Raw genomic sequence first — 14,476 nt, 5'->3', positions numbered from 1 at the left:
GTTGATACAGGAAGCCTTCTGCTCTTAAATCCTAGAAAGGTTGTTTTACATGTGTCGTGTCTTCCAATATTTCACAGATGGCCATCTAATTTCCTGTGTACTATGCAGATGGGCAGTATCTGGGGCAGGGAACGGACTAAGAATAAAACAGTATGCAGTTACTACATGTATTTAAAATGAATATTTTACATTGGTTAACCTACTCTATTAGCACAACATACACAGGAACGCCTACCAGAAAAGTCACTCAGAACCTTCTTAGATCCAGTTCCTTTGTTCTTGCTTTGCTGTAACAATCCGTGGTTAGAAGATGTTCAAACAGATTATCCTGATTTGAAAGCATTCAGAAAGTCCAAAGCGTTTTCCAGTAAGTTTAATATATCCCTAAAACGAAACTCGCAACCTTTCCTGGTTCTCCTGAGGCTGAGCACCCTTGTTGTTTCCAGAGTGTCCTTTCATTGAGTGATGAGCCCACAGAGCGCAGCACTAATCTCTTCCCATCCTTGCCTCTGCTTCCTATTCAAAGCACCGCCTCACGTCTCTCCCTCTCACGCTGTGATTATTCCTGATAGGATTTAGGATGCTGTGTGTTTGTTTGTCTCATCGCACATTTCATGAAAATCATCAAAACATTTGGACTTGGATGAGAGATTTTTTTGTATAGCGTGAGGTACCAGTCAGCTTAGAAACCACAGCTTTGACTCCCCCTCATCTCCACTGCCAGGCGGTGTTTGGCAGCTGTTGTCGGTTGTCTTGGTCATGGTGGTCCTGAGGGAGCTGACTGCTGTCACACTGAATTGGTTTTGGTTTGTTTGTGCTTCTCCAGGTGCCTTTGGCACACTATCATCATCTAGTACATCTAGTATCTATATTTAATCTAAATGATTTTAATATCTATCCTTTTACAACAGTTCCATGTTAATTTGATTAGATGAACATCTATCTGTCTGTTCGTCCATCTAATGGATCACTTAGCTGGAGACAAACCTTCTGATTGCTCTCATTTTTAATATAATTACCTAATGACATCCACCTTCAGTTCATTTGTCCAGGCTTTTCAGCAAAACTGGATGATACAAAATGAGCCTATGCAAGCATAATGTTTTGGAATATAATGGATCTTGGAGTTATGGCAAGATAATCAGTCACAGCATGTGTGGCAAATCTAAAAGTGTGAAATGGAATTAGGATGTTTGTTTTTATAGAGTGTCATTCTGTTAGGGTGGCATCTCTTCAGAAACACTGACACATGGCATAGATAGCTGGCAGCAGTCACATTGACAAAAGCAGAGTACTCCCACACACAAGACCATACCCACTGATATGTCTTACAGTATTCCAGAAAATGGCTGGAGACAGCTTTGCACAGTAGATCTACTCCACACTCACGGGATGTGGGCTCATGAAATGCTGAATGTGTGGGAAATAAACCCAAAGAGAGAAGCTCTGAATTCCGTTGCAGCCTTACATTTTCTGTGACGACAAACCATTTAATATACTCTCTGATTAATGCTCAAATCGATGCTTCACTGACCTTTCAAATCCAAGTGTTTGTGAAAAACGTTACCCAGTTTTAGAAGAAAACATCTCTAGTGTCAAATCTCAATCACATTTGTTTAAACGCGAGCTTTAGCAGGACATAGGCCGAAGTCAGTTCTGTTTTTGGAGTGTACTGTCGAGGTCTCTTAATTTGCAGTGTTGTACCGTGTGATTTTTTTCAAAACTATTTTGTTTAAAAAACATTAAAAAAAATTCATAAACGTATTTATATTATTTAACAGCTATATTAGAATTACGTAGATGTTGAAGTCAAATAGGTTATTCATATAAACAACCAGTAGATGGAAGCCCTTGCATATGTAATAGCAATATTACTTTAATATCAGCTCAGTGTTTTTGTGTTGAATGGGACACAGACTAGTAATTGCTGGTCTTGTACGTTGGTTTATTCACATAATTCAAAATCCTGTTTATTTAGAATTTTGAAAATTTATATTATTATATTTTGGAAACAATAAAAGTACATTGGAGTTACATACATACATACATAGCCTATTACATACATATATAAATAGACACACACACACATATACATACATACATATATAGGCTATTTTTCTTTTTTGAGTCTGCTTATATGTTAAATAGTCTATATGCTATAAAATAATGCTTTTTAGACACTGGCGTTTTTTTCTTCTCTTTGTTTCTTTCTTGCTTTTTCTTTTTTTCTCACCCTTTGTTTCTTCTTTGTGTTTAAGATGTTTGTGTTGGCCTGTCAGTGCAGTGGTTGAGGCGTTTGACTCTCATTCATTTCCTCCTGCTGACCTCCTGTCTTCAGCAGTGAACTCACACAGAGTGTCTGCAGAGGTGATCGATTAGAGACAACGGGCAGTAATTCCTCCTCAGGAGAATGTGCAAATGAGATCAATCGATTGTGCTGACCAAGGATGCAGTGAGGAGAGTCATAATTAGTTACACTGAATAGTCTGTGTGTGTGTTCATGTGGATCTCTGTCTTTGTTAGTGTACAAGACTCAGCTGTTCTTCAGAGTGACTGAAGGTCTTTTCATTGCATTCAATATATTGTAACAATAAGACCTGTCATAGCTTGTGTAAACAATTAGCAGGGCAACAGAGACTATTCACTTTCTTCTTTTGAAATGTCTTTTACACAATGCTTATGAATTAGAATTAATATTTGCAGTCCTTTTCTTAAAGGTGGATGGATCAAATACTTCAGCAACCTGTTTATTGTTCTTTATATGCTGCTTTGTCTGTTTCACAAATACAAACTTTCATTTTAACTCATTAACCCAATGTGTGTTTTGCTCGTTAACTTTTCTCATTACAGGCTAAATGGGGTGCTGTTGCATAATTAGCCCACATTTAAAGCGTAGTACAACTTGCTTTTATGCCACAGCACAGCTAGGAGTATTGTGTTCTTGCCTAATGACTCGAAAATAATGTGAAGGTTTACATTATCCACCCATTTCCAAGGATACAGACCCATGACTGATTTATCTGCTTTGCTCTTAATTAAGACACGCTTCACTTGTGGTTCCATACATGGATGATTATTTGTAAGAAATTTGAATGCAGAAAATACACACACACACACACACACACACACACACACACACACACACACACACACACCATGAATTGTATCAATTTTATTGTGGCTATGAACCTATCCTAAAAATTACCCACTGGAGTAAAAGGTGTGACAATATTAATGAATACCAAAAGGGGGCAGTAGTGTTACAAAATGCCAGCTTGCACCGATGCACTTTGTTACTGAGGCTGTCACTCACATCACCCCCCATAACTCGTGTCATTTGTTATAATAGTCGGAGCATGCTAGGCACAGGAGGGTTCGAGGGAGGATCGCAACAGGATCACCAGTTCTTCATTTCGAAATTCTACATCACGCATTCTAATGGCCACACGTGTTTCTTCTCTTGTTATGTTTCACGAGGACAGAGAGATTGTGGTAAAACAGCACACAAACTGACACTAAAGCGTGAATGAATTTTAGTGTTTTATTAAGGTCCACTGAACCAACAAATCAGATATTAATGAAGATATTTTAGTAAGTCATTGCAGATAATAACACACGATTATTTAAAGTGGCTAATTCCTTCTGCGAAACCAAGCTTGAAAAGCCTTTGAAGTTACATAAAATGCTGTAAAATAAACCTATACTTGTTTGTTGTTCACTTTGTAGTTGTCTGTCAAAGTAACTAGGAGGTGGGGAATGTATCCAGCATGCACAGCCTCAGGGGAGGGTGAAGTAAGTGATGCTGAGCCAATGGAGAGGAGCATCTGTCCTAAACCCAAACTAACCGCTGGCATAACGCTACTGTCTCCGGTGTTGTGCCTATTTTCGACTCCCTGCCAAATTATTACCCCCCTCGTTGAAATCGCTACTTGATTGCCTAATCCTAACCCCACCCCTAATCCTAACCCCTCCCCCACACCTAACCCTAAACCTACCAATACTAGGGGGGTAATAATCTGGCGGGGGTCAGAATTCGGCACTACACCGGCACGAGAGGCGCGTCGTGGTGATAATCTGACTGAAGTTTGAAGAAGCTCACTCTTATTCACTGTCTTTGGGAGATTCGCTCGAGCAGGACAAAACAATAAGGTAATAATACGCACGAGAAGGTTATCAGGGAAAGTTTGTCGTGTTATTTTGCATATGCGCGAGACGCATGGTTATGTGCTGACTGCAGTTTGTGCATGTTTCTGAGATGATCTACCAATAGTAATAATCTGTATTTCGATATTAAGAAAACACGTTTTAACGATAGGCTATTAAATACATTTATATTAAATATTTTGCCGTCATATGAAAAGCGTATCAAAAAGAAACCTTACAGTCGTGGTTTAGGAAAGCTTATCTTGGAGGCGTTTAAAATTGAAACGGGTATATTGATTTAATCTTGATTTCAGGATGTTTTGGGTGATGTAGTATGTACTATTTTTATATAAATTAATATTTTTGAGTTCACGACTGGGTAAGGCGGTCTTCTGCTCCTTGCAGTGTGTTTTCATGGGGTTTGGAGATGCTTTTCCGCATTAGATCAGCACTGCACAACCCCCAGCTGTTTTGATTCTGAACTGCCACATTCTCTCAAAGGTTTATTAAGAGAATGGCCATTTCTGTAATGGAGAATGGTTGTTTAGTGGGAGGCAGCTAACTTTATTATTCGCTTGATTAATCAAATCCAATAACAAGAAGCGCTTTTATAGTCACAGTGCACAGTACAGCTATAATCTCGATTAATTTAATCACCTGTTGCATGGCTGTTCTCTTTTATCTCAGACTGCATTGTAAATTTGGGATTAATGTTTCAGCAAAACCATTTTACAAGCTCACAATAATAAAGACCGTGGTTGTGCCCTTCATCTTTTATGTTCACGGTTTGTGTAACCATGTGTTCAGATGTAATTTCCACTGCCTTCATCTGAAGTTCTTTAGAGGGTCACATTATATTTGTTCATTTTAGTAGACACTTTAAAGGGATAGTTCTTCTAAAAATAATGAAGAATTTACTCACTCATTTTGTTCTAAACCTGTGACTTGGAACAAAAAAAGAAGATATTTTGAGAAATGTCTCTGTGTTTTTGTCCATACAATGGAAGCCAATGATAACCAAAACTGTTTGGATACCAGCATTCTTCAGAATATCTTCTATTGTTTTCCACAGCAGAAAGAAAGTCATGCAGGTTTGGAATGGCATGAAGGTGAATAAAGGATGACAGAATTTTTATATTTGGGTGAACTATCCCTTTATAAGTGAATTATCAGTGAGGGAAAAAAATAGTAGCCAACAATATTAGCAGTCGTTTCAAAAGTGATACATTTAATGACGGTTTATTGTCTGGAGGAATGTTATTTGCTATGTGAACTGGTGTTTGCAACCCACTTTATATTTGTACCATATTTCAGATTTTAATGAGATTAAAAAATAGGGTGGGACTTGATTTTATCCTTTACAATTTGATTGGTGAGTTTTTCATACCAGAATGGATGCAAAAACGGGTTAAATAGGTATTTGTATATTGGTTAATGCATATCATGGCCAATGCTTTGATTAAAGGTCACGTGAACAAAAATGTCTTAATATAACATGTACTGATAAATTGTTCACAGTACGACCAGGAACCTGCTTTAAGAACGTAAATGTTGCAATATATAAGGTTATCTCCGGTAAATGAAGACAATTTTTTTTGCCATTGAGATGACTGGGAAAAATGTCCCAATTATATATATATATATATATACACATACACAAACACAATATATATATATATATATATATATATATATATATATATATAAAACTATAACGTGTTCCAACCACTAAAAGTAAGAATGAAATAACCTAAATAGTGATATGCTAACATGCTACGGTTATTTCAATATACCAGTGAATTCCTTGTAATTCCTAAATGTCAAACTTTTTAGTTTGACCACTTAGTTTTATTTGGTTGTTAAGGTGATGTTTTAAATGCATTGCTGCATCACACTAAACTCTTCTGCTTAATGATTTCATCTCGTGCTTATCCCCGGAGGTGGTAATTACTGCCTTGCATGCGGACGTGATAACCTTCTTCTGCTTGGCGATCATTTGCATAATCATTAGAAAAATTAATGTGCACTTTTTCCCATTTACACCATAGGCTGATATGCAAGTGGCTGCTTTGTCATCTGGTAATTAATGAGCAGTGTAATGAGTTGTGTGTGCTGCCTTTTGTAGCTCTCTGTAGTTTCTGGATTTAAGAGACTTGCCTCTTCGCCCCCTATTCAATGTGACCTGACACCAATTCTGCTAAATAACACAAACTCCACAGAAACTGAGAACTGGTAAGCCCCTTTAACCCAGGAACCATGAACAGAGATGCTCAAGGGGCGGATTCACAGAAAGCAGAAAGCTATATCTAGAAACTGCAGCCTGTGCAACGATTGATTTAAGAAATGAATGAGGGAAAACTTGACTGAATGTAAATTAGCAAAGCACCATCAATCCTCAAAGCACCATCAGTTCACAGTTTCATTGTTACATGGATGTCAATCCATGTCCGAGTGATGGGCAATGAACTGCCTAATCCAGTCATGTAATTTTCATTGAGCAGGTTGGGTGAAGGGGGGCTTCGTCCTTCACAGTCTGTTATGTCAGCCCCTCACTGTGCTGTCAAACATCTGAGGTGACGCTCCAATCAGATATATTATAAATGTACATTAAGTAAAAAGCCCCTTGTTTGAATCAAAGTACAAATATAAAAAGAGAAAATGATTGTGCATGGATTTCCAATTACATTCACCTTGGTCTTTCCCTCTATTTACTTATGAAGGTTAGTCTCAAATCTTCTCATATGTAACCGTGGACCACAAAACCAGTTTTAAGTGTCAATTTTTCGAAATTGAGATTTATACATCATATGAAAGCTGAATAAATAAGCTTTCCATTGATGTATGGTTTGTTAGGATAGGACAATATTTGGCCAAGATACAACTATTTGAAAATATCTAATCTGAGGGTGCAAAAATATCTAAATACTGAGAAAATCACCTTTAAAGTTGTCCAAATGAAGTTCTTAGCAATGCATATTACTTATCAACAATGAGGTTTTGATATATTTATGATAAGAAATGTACTAAATATCTTGACATATGATAATGATTTTTGGCATAAAGGGAAAGGGAAGTGGTGTGTGGCCAAGTATGATGACCCATACTCAGAATTTGTGCTCTGCATTTAACCCATCCAAGTGTACACATAGTAGTGAACATACACCCAGAGCAGTGGGCAGCCAGTGCTGTGGCGCCCGGGGAGCAGTTGGGGGTTTGGTGCCTTGCTCAAGGGTCTCACCTCAGTCGTGGTATTGAGGGTGGAGAGAGTGTTGGTTATTCACTCCCCCAACTACAATCCCTACAAGACCTCAGACTCGAATCCACGACCTTCAGGTTACAAGTCCATCTCTCTATCCATTAGGCCACGACTGCCTAGGTCTGATCTGATAAACACGACTGATAAAAGAAAAATGGATAATTTTGACCCATTTTTGGCTATTGCTACAAATAAACCCCAGCGACTTAAGACTGGTTTTGTGGTCCAGGGTCACATATACATAACCAGAGGGAATTATGAAGATGGCTAATAATGGCCTGTAGTGATTCTATTCTAATTTGATTTGTAAGAAAGGGCTGACTTCTTGTGAAGAGCTCTTTCATCACAGAGAAATGTTACAGTCACAGGAGATGGATGGCCTCTCAGTACACTCACTTAGCTAGCAGCTCCTGGGTCACCTTCACAGTCCCTAAACCCTACTGAGTTTACAACATTAATTATAGACTTGTTAATAGCTATCCAGAGAACATGCTCACATTAATATGCTTTGAGTTTCACACCACCCACTTGCACACCAACACACCTATATGCATACACAGACTGTTTGGCGAAAGGTTAGTTATCTGGTAACGGTGACTTTCATAAGCATGCAGAGAAAAGAAAGGGCCACAGTATTCTTATACTTTAAAATAGCATTCATGTATTTTCTTGAAAAAGATCAGTATATCATATAACACGTGTTTCAGGTCATGCAGACCAACATTTTCTTGTTGGTGACTATTTTATATTTACCAATTTAATGCATGTGTTTGCAAAATGCTCACTACAGACTTGATTTTCGCTAAATGATCTCTGTAAATAAATTAATGATATGTATCATAGGCTGTATTTATCAATATTGCATATATCACGTTCGTATAACTTGCTTATCAACTTTTCCAAAACATTTACAAAGAATAAAGACACCTTTCGCCAAAATAAATTAAAACATACATAAAAATATGTGAAAATAATAATAAAAGTGTTCCTGAAATGTTTCACATCAACACACCCCTCCTCTGCAACTTTTGTATCTCCTTTGAACTAAATGGCTCGAGACTAGTAATTTATTTTTTTCTGACTCCACTTAAAGGGTACAAAAGCTCACAATTTCTCCCACAAAATTTTAGCTAGCATGTAGTGTATCACTTACTTTCTGTCGATTGTTTCGAATCATAACTCGCAAAGTCCGTTCCCATTCAGTCGGTTCACTCGGTACAACACATGACTATGCGCCATCTGCTGAAGACACCTCTAATCATGTCTGAAAGGCCAATGATGCATGACGACATGGGCGGGGCTAAATTCCCTTTGTTCTTCTGCTCTTCACCACGCTGTTGGAACACCGTCACGCCACAATCACAAGAAAACCCATGGTGGTGACTCTTGTTGAAGAGAAAAGGCATAAAAGAGAAGTTTTTAGCTTGAGTTTAGCACAGCTAACAAATGGCCCATGGAGTATTAGGGCGATTGTGGGGAAGGTGGTGTAGTATTCATGACCAGGTTCATCTGGCCACCACAGAGTCTGAGCAGAACTTTATCTGTCTCGGTAGATGCGGACGAGGAATTCTCTGATTATATTTTTTCAAGCAGGGCAGTTCGCGGCTCTCCTCCCCGCTCACCAAGGTGGTGGATGGAAGGGAAGTGATGAAGGGTCCTTGCATGGGTTTGTATTGGAGAGTGGCAGCAAAGTTTGTCAGTGGAGTGGCTTGAACCTTCTCCGATACAGAGTGATCGCGGGTTATGTTTGACTCCTGTAGAAGCAGTGAGAAGAACCTGCCTGACGATATATCCGAATTGTGTATAGACCCTGCAAGATTGCGGGTTCGGTTTTGAGGATGATGTCAATAAAACAATGTGTGTTCATAATTCAAGGTCTTACGTGTTGATTTGTCAAAACAATCGAAATATATTGGAATGATTTACTTCACGATCGGGCCATGTGCTGACAGAGGAGGTAAATACAGTGATATGCAATATTCAGCAATGTTTGCAAATAAAAAAGGGGCATGGGAGTTCCTTAGGTGATTTGTCACCACACCGGTATCTTCCCTGTCAACCTGAAGCAGTGGCACACATGCGCAGTAACACTGTGGGTTCTACGCACGATTCCGATGGGCCTGTCAGCTGCGCTTTCTTTCGGACGCCCTCCCAGGTTTCGGCGGAGTAATTGCAACAGTGGTGTCTGAGATGGCTTCCCCTGTGCTGAGGGAGGAAATCCATACTCTCCTCAGCAAGGTGGCAATTCAGGTGGTGCCACAGGGGAAGATGGAGGAAGAGGGTTTTGCAGCCCTCACTTCCTCCTCCTAAAGAAGAGCGGTGTTTCCACCCTAGCTTAGATTCACGACTGTTGAACGAGCATTTAATCTATTATAAATTCAAAATGCTTATAATATGTCACCTGTCATACCCTCTGCATCCTCAGGACTGGCTTACATCAGTGGATTTGCTTGATGCATATCATTTTCTGTAAAGCTGCTTTACAATGATTTGTATCGTGAAAGGCACTATACAAATAAACCTGAATTGAATTGAACTGAATATGGCACAGAAATGTTCTGAGGTCTCCGTCGAGGGTGCCTACAATTTTTTGGGTCCTTAGCGCCACACATATCTGCAAGAAGTGCAGAAGCAGTGCGGCTCTGCTTTGCCATCTGAGCAAAGCACGTCCACTTGTTTTCCATTTACGAGCTCTGGGATTCCTGATGAATCTCAAAAAGGAGCTCGCTGGCCCAGAGTCAGTGGATGTTAAATCTGAGTCGGCGGACAGACTAAAAGCACAACAGGGGCAGAGGATTATCGCAGCTGTCTGGCTCAGTTTCGGCTAAGGAGGCGAGCGTATTATTTCTTAGAGAATTGAGACTGCTGGGCCTCATGGCTTCGATAGCAGTAATACGGTTTGGTCTTCTCTTTATACGTGGGTTCTGGCGCTGAGCGCTGTAGCCCATACCGTGCAACATTTAAAACAGACATGTGTCGATAGTGCCGATGTGCGTTCAGGCACTGATCCCCTGGGAAACCCCAATCTGTTGACAGAGGGCAGGGTTACACCATGTGTAGTAGTGACAAAAAATGCGTCACTTGCGACATGGACGAGGAACTCTGTAAGAGGAGAGTGGTCGACAGCGCTGTAAGAGCGTCAAATAAACATTTTGGAGTAGTTCTCCTGGTGCTGAGACACTTGGTCCAGCAGGGCAAACGTGTTAGTAAGAATGAGAAATACGACATGTGTTGTCGTACATAATTGACAAGGGAGTGTTTGTTCTCTTCCCCTGCTTCAATTGGCATGGACGCTCTGGATATGGGGCAGACCTGCGTTCCCCTGTGGAGTGATGTGTGCACTAATGGCGCAGACCTGGGATCAAGTTCCGCGGAACCGGTGTTGATCTTTTTCCATCTGCACAAAATGCACGCTGCCCGCTGTTTTCTTGATTATGGACAGGAAAGCCCCACTTGGGGTGGATGCCTTGAAATGTGGTTTCTAGGGCCTACCTGTTGAGAGGGAAAATCTGATAGATCTGTTTGATCTGACAAGAAAGCCTGCTTGTTGCATTGAAGTAGCGCATATTTAAAGCTTGGTGCGGGCAAGGCTCATTATTGCCGTGTCAGTGCCCGATTGAGGGGATACTGATTTTCTGAAGGAAGGTCATTCCCATTCCACAATGGAAGTTTTTTGAACAGTGGTTTGTCTTGTCATGAGGGCATTGCATTGAGGCTGCTGTGCCAAAGCACGCACCTGCTTGCCTTACGGTTCCTTAGAGGACCGGGTATTCTTCATTTTTTATGCTCTGCTGTCTCACGCATGGTCGTGAGCGTGAGCTTTCCGAAGCATACTCCTTTGGTGGGGTGCATGGGAAGAAGCATTCGGTGTGTGTGTATTGTGCAAGTGGTCAAGTCGCACGCACAAATACTGTTGTACGCGTGCTGTCCGTACAGTCACAAAAGTTGGGCTGCACGGGGACCCTCCTGATGAGGGCAATCACGTCATACAGGCAGTGTGCGGACCATCCTCAAACTTCCATGTTCTGCTCCGTCTCGCGCACATTAGAACGTACACATTTCAAGGTACTCCGTTGACCATAAGTGCAGAAAGACGTGTTCAGCGCATACACATTTTCTAGTTGACTTTGTTTCCAAGTGCTCAAGGCACATGTGCTGTGGTACACGCCTTGTCAGTGCAGATGCAAAAATTGTATGTGTATGAATATAGATTGATGTGGAAAAAAAGTCATTTAAAGCAGTTTAACATAAGGCAGCAACATAAAACATGAAAAAAATGAAGGGGTATGAATACTTTCGCAAGGCACTGTATGTCGCACGGAAGGTGCTTCGAACACGGACGGCCAAAGTACTTAGGGCTTAGGTCTACAGGCTATGTGTGAACTTTTGTTTGAGCTTTTAAAATCCTTGAGTCTAAGGATGCTGCCCGGTGGTTGGCACTGTGTTATGTGGGAGTGTTCTAACTTGTGTTTTGTTGCAGTTACTCAGTAGCTCATCTGCAATCAACAGGCTAATTGATGTCACCTGAAAGGAGCCCTTTTAAACTCCAGGACTTGTTCACTCTCTCTCTCTGATTTTGCAGCCAGTTTGGCAGGAGCTGGGCTTGTTTTCGTCACAGTCCCTCTTCTCTCTTCTTTTTGTTATTTAATAAATCTTATTTTATTCGGTAAACTTGTTTTGTGTCCTTGATGTTGCTTCCCTTGAGCCAGGGTTGTAACATAATGGGGGCTCGTCCGTTTCTTTTTTTTTTTTGTTGATACTTTGGGACTGTGTTTTTTCCATTTGTTCCCTTTTTTGATTGATTTGTTTTGGTGAGTATGGTTGTTGGAGTATTTTTTTGTGGTTATGCATGAGTTTTCCCGGTTAGATAGGGTGAGTGTTCCAGCTGGGTTGAATATTCAATCCTTCCTTCGGTTCACTTTTTTGTTATTTTGCCTTTTTTATTTTCGAGGTTATTCTGGGTGGAGACTTGTTCTCTGTCGGGGGTAAGCAATTCACAACTGTTGATCATTGATTTGTATGGTCTACAGTTGTTGTTTTTGTGCTTTTAAAGTCGCCTCGTGCCCGGTACACCTCAGAAGATAGATAGGGATGAGGAAATGTTAGGCAGGTAACCGGGTGTTTCTCATGTATTATGTTAGGCTTAACAACCATGCTCACTTTTTTTGGGAGGGAATAAGAGGAGAGCATTTAAGTTAGGTGAGTTAAAAGTTCTGCTACTTGTGTTTGTTTGGTCCATGATCCTAACTTTAGTGTGCTAGCAGCTTTTGTGTGAAGTTCCTTTGTGGACTTGAGTGTAGATTAGTTCCCAGTATAATATTTGTGATTAGTGGCATTAGAGAGCAGTTGCTTGTTTGGGATGAGTAACTTTTTGTAGTTTACTGGGTTCTTTAATTCTACTTTTGGGTTTAAAGCTTTAAAGCTATTGTGTGAGTAAATTTGCTGCTTCATGTTATTTTTGTAGTTTTGAACTACTGTGGACCTATGGTGTTAGCTGTACATTTGTGCAGGAAGTAGTGGAAAAGATTCCATTTGTGTTTTGTGCTTATGTTGTTAGCACTTTAGTTTAAGTTGGAGTTGAGTTTAGTAATGGCTTCTTTAGAGGATTTCCTGAAGGAACCTTCTGATGAGTTGCTTGAGTTTTTTACAAAGGATCAACTCTTGCAACTAGCTTCTCATTATGAAATTGTCCTTACCAGTAGTGAAAAGCGTTTAAAGGATAGTGTGAAAGACATCATTAGAAATGTGTTGATGGATAATGGCATTTTGGCAGTTAGGCCAGTTTCCTTACAACCCATGGTTGCTCCTTTGTCTGAAGCTGCAATCCAATTGAAGCTGAAGGAGCTAGCTTTACAGGAGAAACGGCTGGAGGCTAGCGAGAGGGAAAGGCAATTTAAAGAGAAACAAATGTATCTTGAACATGAACGGTTTCTGAAGGAGTTTGAGTTAAGGACCGCATCTGAAAGATCAACTTCTGGAGGTGAGGCTCCTTTGTTTGATGTTGGTAGACATATTAAACTAGTGCCTCCCTTTTCTGAGAAAGATGTTGAGATATATTTTTCTCACTTTGAACGTGTGGCCACCACATCTAAGTGGCCCAAAAATGTGTGGACTTTGCTTTTGCAAAGTGTTTTGATCGGTAAAGCTCAGGAGGCTTACTCCGCTTTGAGCCTCGAGAGGAGCACTGATTATGATGAGGTTAAAGCAGCTATACTGAAGGCATATGAGTTAGTTCCTGAAGCTTACCGCCAGCGCTTTAGAAGTTGTGTTAAACTTGCTCATCATACTTATGTTGAGTTTGCAAAGCAGAAGGAGAGTCTGTTTGATCGGTGGTGTACATCTCAGAGGGTGGAAAGTAGGGAGCAACTTAGACAACTTATTTTACTTGAAGAATTTAAGAACTGTCTGCCTGAAGTGGTGTCTGTTTATTTGAATGAGCAGAAGGCAGTAACGTTAGAACAAGCTGCTATCTTGGCAGATGAGTTTGTCTTAACTCATAAGGTAAACTTTGGTGATAAACAGGTAGAGTCTCCGAGTAGGGGCCAGAACAATAGGTTCCGATTTGGAAAGTTTCCTGTTTCATCTCCTGCTAAGAAGTTGGTTGGTGATAGTTCAACTTCAGAAAGGGTCTGTTTTTATTGTAAAAAACCAGGTCATCTTATTCGAGACTGTCCTGTTCTAAGTAAGAAGCAGAAATCAACAAAGACTGTAGCATTTGTAAGTTCTCCAGTGTTAAGTCTACCTTCATCTTCACTTGCAAATGTTCCATCTGAGAAAGTGGAATGCAAGAATGGTGAGTTGGCTGGCTCATCATCATTTTTGATGGATGGTTTTGTGTGTTTGTCTTCTGACCCTGAACATAGGCAAGCTATTAAGATTTGGAGAGATACTGGAGCTTTCCAAACTGTGATTCTCCAGGATGTTTTACCTTTTAAGGAAAATTCAGCTCAAGGTTCGGAGGTGATTGTCAGAGGTTTTGGTGGAGGATTTTTGTCTATGCCTTTACACAACATTCATCTACAGTCTGATTTAGTCTCTGGTAATGTTGTGGTTGCTCTTTGCTCCCATATACCAATA

Source organism: Barbus barbus, assembly GCF_936440315.1.
Source record: "Barbus barbus genome assembly, chromosome: 41".
Classification (NCBI taxonomy): domain Eukaryota; kingdom Metazoa; phylum Chordata; class Actinopteri; order Cypriniformes; family Cyprinidae; genus Barbus; species Barbus barbus.
This window is presented reverse-complemented; position numbering follows the sequence as displayed.